Genomic DNA, 7,520 nt, shown 5'->3' with positions numbered 1-7,520 from the left:
ATCATCAATCAGAGTGGAAGATCACCGCGTTATTTGCAAACAGATAATGGCAAAGAATTTTATAATTCAGTGTTTCAACAATTTATTAAAAGCCAGTCAATACAACATTATTCGAGTTACAGTGATCTCAAGGCCTCAATTGTAGAGAGATTCAACAGAACCTTAAAAAATCTTATGTATAAACAATTTACCCTCCAAGGTAATTATAAATGGATTAATATTCTTCCAGAACTTCTACATAAATATAACAACTCGGTCCATTCCACAATCAACATGAAACCCTCTGAAGTAACTTCATCTGATGAGCAAAAATTGATCAGTACTGTTTATTATCCTAGATATCAGCCAACAATAAGAAAGGCCAAATACAAGGTGGGTGAACAAGTAAGAATCAGCAAATATAAGCACTTATTCAAAAGAGGCTTTACAAGAAACTGGAGCACTGAATTATTTACAGTGGTTCAAGTTAAACCTGGGACCCTTAACACATATATAATAAAGGATCACCGAGGAGAAATTCTCAAAGGCAGGTTTTATGAAGAAGAGCTCAGCAAAACTAAACAGCCTGACACATATCTCATAGAAAAAATCATCCGCAGAAAAGGCAACAAGTTACTTGTCAAATGGCTAGGACTTCCAGAACACAGCTGGATCGATGCAGACAAAATAATAATATGAACACCTGGGATGTTATAAAGAGGCTGCCAGAACCTGAACAGCAGAATAAGAGAAATGGCAACTTGCTGCCTGATAATATTAGGTGTCTTATTGTTGGGCCATCTGCTTGTGGTAAAACTTCACTAATGGTTGATAATTTTTTATTGGCACCCAACTGGTTAGACTGGAAAAACAGGCACTTGTATGTCTTCTCTAAGAGCTTGGAACAATTAAAATATCAACAGCTGATGAAGCTATATGATGGATTGGATATTGCCACTTTTGAACCAGATGTTAAGCCACTTCATGACTGTCTCGATAATTCTGTTGTTGTGTTTGATGACATTATACTGGATAATCAAAACAAGGTTAGAAATTTCTTTACACAGGGCCGACACAAAAACATTGATTGCTTCTACCTGGCACAGACTTTTTCAAAAATACCCAAGCAGCTGATCCGAGACAACAGCAATTTTATATGTGTGTTTCATCAGGATCATACCAACCTCAAACACATACATGATGAATATGTAGGTGGGGACTTGAGCTACAATGATTTTTCCAAGTTTTGCAGTAAGTGCTGGAACCAGGACAGTTATGGGTTTGTCACAATTGATATGACAAGAACACCCAATAGTGGCAAATATAGAAATAAAATCAACAATTTTCTAGACATTGAAACATAAATAAATAACCATGAAAAGGCCAATCATTGATGATCTTAAATTAAGAGATTATCTTGTAAAAAGATTTAAGGGATGGAAATCAGAGAACCGTGGAATTTATGAAAAACACAAACAAACAGAACAGCCTATAATTGATGCTATTGGTGAATTAGGTAAAAATATCAAAACTGTTACAGAGCAAAATCAAAATTTGATCACAGAGCTTGTACCTGTAGCTGCTAGGAACATATTAGATTATCCATTCACCCCACTTTCCAGTATTCATACACCTAGTCCTATTGCTCCTAGAAGAATTGAAGCTACTCAGGATCCTATTGAATTGGGTCTTCTTGCTCAAAAATATTTAAGCACATCTAAAGACAACAAAGATGAGGTTTTTGGCTTATATGCTGACACAGAGCGTGATGGTAGCATCATACATAGAATTGGCAATTTCAGAGTAACATTTATGGGAGATGATCTGATTGTATATTCAGAATCTCGTCTCGGAGAAAAAGGTGCTTTTGTTAAGTACCCCGGCACACCTGGATTGTGGGAACTGATGACTAGGAAAAGGCCTGGCAGCTATACAGATCAAGATTATGAATATTACAAAGAAATATTAATAAAATCAGATGCTCTATACCAGAACAATGATCCCACACAAAAAAGAGTCAAGTCTAGCAGTGGAGCAAAATATAACAACTTAATCAAGCCCATATGGTCACAGATCAAGACTGGCAGTGGAATCAAACAATACAACACCCTGCCTAAAGAATTTGTGTGGGTTGATGATGTCAGGAAACTTGTAGATAGGTTATTGGTGATAGCTGGGGAGGAAAATGCTGGCAACCACAATTTTTACAATGAAAAGGTTGGAATTATGGACATGATAAGCACAAAATTGTCTAATTTTATAGTGAATGACACTAAGGGGATTGGATATCTTATAAAAATTATTAATACTCTACCCCCCAAATTTTGGAATATTTCTGAGGGTCGGGGCTTGGTTAATGACATTATAAACAAGCTGCCATTTGAACTACACATTCCAGGTTATCAGTATTGTGGTCCCGGTACAAAATTGGACCATAGATTAAACAGAGGTGATCCTGGTGTTAATCCCCTAGATGCTGCTTGTAGAGACCATGACATAGCATACAACACACATTCTGATCTTGACAAGAGACATGTTGCAGACAAGAAATTAGAAGAGGCTGCATTTGGTAGATTTGTAAGCAAAGATGCTTCTTTAAGTGAAAAAATAGCAGCATTGGGGACCACCATAGCTATGAGCACCAAACAAAAACTGGGGTGGGGGTTGTGAATATATATATAATAAACCTACAATGAAGGCCAAGGGTGTTATGTATCAAATACCTTATGCAGGTCTTAAATCTCTTAAAACTATTGATAGCCTTTTGACCAAAAAGCAGCGCAAGAAAAAAAATTCTTGTCTTGCAAAGGGACATGGTATGAAATTGTTGCTTAGTTCCCACCAATTAAAAAAAATTACAGCAATGAAGAAAAAATCACATGTGGGGGGATTCATATTTACCATCCCGGCCATCTTAGCTGCTCTCGGGGCTGTGGGGAGCTTGGCTGGGGGATCAGCTGCCATAGCAAAAACAGTAATAGATGCCAAGAAGAATAGGGCAGAATTAGATGAATTGAAGCGCCATAACCTGGCCATTGAGAAACAAGGCAAAGGTGTTAAGAGAGCCATGAATAAGTTTAAAAAAAACAAGAGCCGCTTACAAACCAAGATATTGAAGCTTTAATCAAGCCACTGGGCATCAAACATTTTAGAGGTGTGTACATGTCTGATTCTTTACCAGAACAACCACTCAACAAAGAGTGTGGCATTGTTAATTTGGATAAGTACAAAAATCAGGGCACTCACTGGATCTGTTATCTTAAATATTTAAAAGATGAGGCATTTGTGTTTGATTCATTTGGAGGTGTTCCACCTGAAAATTTAATAAAATATCTAAATTCAACTAATCTTTATTACAATAATGCCCGTGTTCAAAACTTCAAAGATGTTAATTGCGGACATTTGTGTTTATCTGTTCTTAGATATATGTCTCAAATAAATAAACCATCAATTGAAGATTTTCAAAAAGCCTTGTGGTATTTAAAACATCATGGGGGTATTCCATCTCACCAGCCAAAATTCAATATTGAAACTCAAATTACATGATGATATAGTGTATCCCAAAACAATAGCTCTCAGAGCATTTTATGGCATGTACTTGATCCCTAATATTACACACCACAACAACACAATTGCAGTAGGGGATCAAAAAATTGTCATCACTCCAGGGCAGTATAATCTGTCCACTCTAAATGCTCAATTACCCAGAGGTATAGTGTTAAGTCAAAATTCTGTCACTCACAGAGTAGAGATTGTATCTGCTACAGAAACAGTGGATCTGGGTACTATAGGAGAGCTGTTAGGATTTGAGAACAACACAAAACTTGAAGCGGCCATCAAACACACTGCTATGAATATACCTAAATTCTTAGCCATAGAGACTCTGAATATTCACTGTAATGTGGCTGAGGGTATGATCACCAAATCAAATGGCATAGGCACTCACAAACAAACTGGCATTATTGCAACATTCAAGCCTAATTCTGAATTCATGGAGCCAATCATCTACAATCCATCCCCAACATTATATTTTCCTGTGTGTCATAATAGAATAGATTATATTGAATTGATGGTCACTAATGAAAAAGAAGAATTAGTTGATTTTGCTGGAGCCACAACAACTGCTATCATAGAGATTAATATTTAAATAAAAATACATACAAGAAGAAAATGGAAAATATTGAGAGTTATGAGCTACAATCATTCCCCCCAAACAGGAGGACATTTGCAAATTTAAATCAACCCAACACGGAGATTGAGGTTGATCTTGATGTAGGGGATGGCTTTATACACCCCCACAGAGCAGATCTATACATCAAATTTGATGTTGTAAAACTCGATGGTACCGATTATCCGGCAAATTCAAATATAAGATTGGTTGATAATTTTGTGCCACATCTGTTCTCTGAAATTGAGATCAGAAAGCATGGTGTTGTTATAAACAGAGTAGATTATCCCGGCATTACCTCCACAGCTTTGGCCACACTAAAATTATCCAAAACCGAGGCTTCTTACTACAAAATAGGTGGATTTGAGGCTGGTGATAAGATATTATCCAAGAGCCACACTGTGCTGTTCCCGATGCGCCTGTTGCCAGGATTCTTCTCAGATTACAAAGATATTATGTGGAAGGGTGGTTTAAGAATTACATTTAGAAGAGCTGCCAATGATAATAATGCTTTGATGAGGTACAGTGCATTAAACTCTACAGGGGAAGCTCTGCCTAATACCCTACCAGATGCAGGCAAATGCCTTATTCAGACTATGGAGCTAAGAATCCCAGTTGTTGAATATGAGGCCAGTTATGCTCTTAAATACAAAGCAGATATAATAAAAAATCCACAGGTTCCTTTACAATTTTATACATATCAATGTGTACAGAAGCCCGCAACTGGTACTTATTATGAGTTTGATGCTACAAATTCATTCTCCAGTATACAATATGACATGCCGGATTTTGTGGTGGTACTGTTTCAGACTGGAAGACACAATAATCAAGAAAAAAATTCAAGTAAATTTGATAACTGCAACATCAAGAACATATATCTTAAAAATGGCAGAAATGAGGTATTTCCTAGAGAAAATTATAATTTAGACATGCCCAAGGATGATTTCCTCAAATTATATGAAGCATTTACAGCATACAAACGGGTCACCACTGGCAATACTGACATGTATTACACACCAGATGAATTCAAAGCACAGAGGCCCATGTTTGTCATCAACACTTCAAAAAGGAAACAAGTTGTGGTTAATGACAGGACAAACATTAAAATTATCTGTGAAATTCCATGAGGCATTACCTGATGACACCATATGTAGTGTTATTCTCATAGGTGAAAAATCATATGTTTATGATGTAAGAAATGAGAGAGTCACGGAGCAATTCTAGAGGGCCGATTCAAACACAGAAGCCCCTTGATTACAAAGCAATAATACCAACACTTTGCTGTCAGAGAGGCCCAGACACTCTACCAGCTTTGAAACCTCAACTGTATATCAGCTAGCAGTGAATATCTCATGTGTGGGCATATTATTTTGTTGTATGTATTTCAATCTTACATATTTTATCAGGACTCAAACCCAGAGCCCCTGATTACAATAACACTTCTCCATATGGAATATATCCACATTTTACTGGGTTCTGAGACCCAGAAGCTAATACAGACAAAATTGGATTTTGTTTGTACAATGAATTAATCTCTAAGCCTTGCCTATGCTTGTATTATAAGAATAATGCAAAACTAAAATTGGTTTCAGCATGCAAGCAGTTCATTGCTACTGTGTCAGAAAATTTGTATCTTTATCTCAATGATCTTTGTTACACTTTTACATGTTGTCTTGCATGACTAAGAATTTTTCCCTTGTCGCACAGAAAGATTAATGGCCCCTTCAGTGAATTACACAGAAATATTATTAATGCTCCTTTCTAGCTGTGTAGATTATATCTCTTGTGTGCCGGCAAGGCATGCAAGCAAAACATTAGTCTTTTGATAGATTAATATCAATTCATGCATTTCCGAGCTAAATAATTGCCTACCCCGAGCAATGGAATTGATCAGAGATTAGAAAAAAAGCAGGCAACAGCTCAATTTTTGCTTGCATTTTTGTATTGAATTAGATCTGTAAGTTGTAGAGCATAGGAATATGGCCAAAAACAATATCAAAAGGGCCATATTTTTGACAAGTTTATGAACAACAATCACACAGATATAGCTTTTACACACATGGCCGAATCAGTCTGAGGAAAGGAGGGGGGGGGTTTCAGATCTGGGAGCTATCAGTTGTATATCAACTAGCAGTAATTATTCTCAAAATCTCACGTGTGGAGATATTATTTTGCCACATGTATTTCAATCTTACACATTTTATCAGGACTCAAACCCGAGCCTCTTGTTTACAAAGCAACAATATTAATATTTTGCAATCAGAGGAGGCTTCATATTTTATCAGGACTCAAACCCAGAGCCTCTTGTTTACAAGACAATAAAAACCATGGGGCTATGCACCACACTCTACTGGGTCTCCTGGGATTTTGACAGAAAAACATACTATAAACAATAAGATGATATGGGAACTTGGCTTAGTTTTAAGTGTAGGCAAATCTGTCTGAGGGGCTTCATCTTTTCTACACTAGAATTCAAAATTCTTAAAAATTCAGAGCATATCACACCTGAAGAATTGGGGTATAAGCCCCTCTTGCCATTGTTTTAAGTGTAGGCAAATCGGATTGTTCAATCAAATAGCCTCTTCTTTTCTACACTTGTAAGTGGTGCTTGTTATAGCATAAACCCCACTACTGTGAAGCCATCTGAAATCGGTAAACACAACACGAAAACAATTTATCTACAGTATAGCTTCTAATAATCTTTTTTCTTAACGAACTCAGAAATCAACCAAATGTCACTTACCATGTTTTACACCCGAGCCCTTCAAATAATATTCTGGGGGAGATCTTTGCAAACATCTATAAGATTATTAGGATAGAAAACCAACTAAGTTCATTTCCTCTCTCCCCTCTGATAAAATCATAAACCGCACCCTGACTAGGTTCATTTTCAGTTGAAGTAGATTTATTACATACCTACAGAAGACTGTCAGTATCTTCGGCATCTTCGGCTACAGCTGTAGGCTAATGAGACGTATTAAAACATGGCTAAGGTCAACCATGGGCAAGACAAATTTTCTTCCGTGTCACTGTTAAACATAGAAAAGGAAATTGTAGTTGACCGACAAAGATTTTTTCAGGAATTTAGATGAGCAAAAAATAGTGCGCTTCTATTGAAGTTTTAGATAAGACAATTACGTAATTCGTGTAATGTCCTAAACAAAGTTATCTCCACGAATCTAGTGAAAAGTGGTTCTCAGTTGTAGTAAAATTAGGAAACTGCGAAGTTTCGATGTATAGAAATTAAGGAAATTTTTAGTTTTAGTATTCCATTACCTATGTAAAGTGTGCTTTTAACTGCCTTGAAGAATTATAATTTGCTCAGTACCATGAAAACAGAATTACGCATTAATATTATCACATATTAAGATTA

This window comes from Lepisma saccharinum, chromosome 18, assembly GCF_977018435.1.
Source record: "Lepisma saccharinum chromosome 18, izLepSacc3.1, whole genome shotgun sequence".
In the NCBI taxonomy this organism is placed as follows: Eukaryota; Metazoa; Arthropoda; class Insecta; order Zygentoma; family Lepismatidae; genus Lepisma; species Lepisma saccharinum.
The sequence above is the reverse complement of the archived record's forward strand: the minus strand, read 5'-3'. Positions refer to the sequence as shown.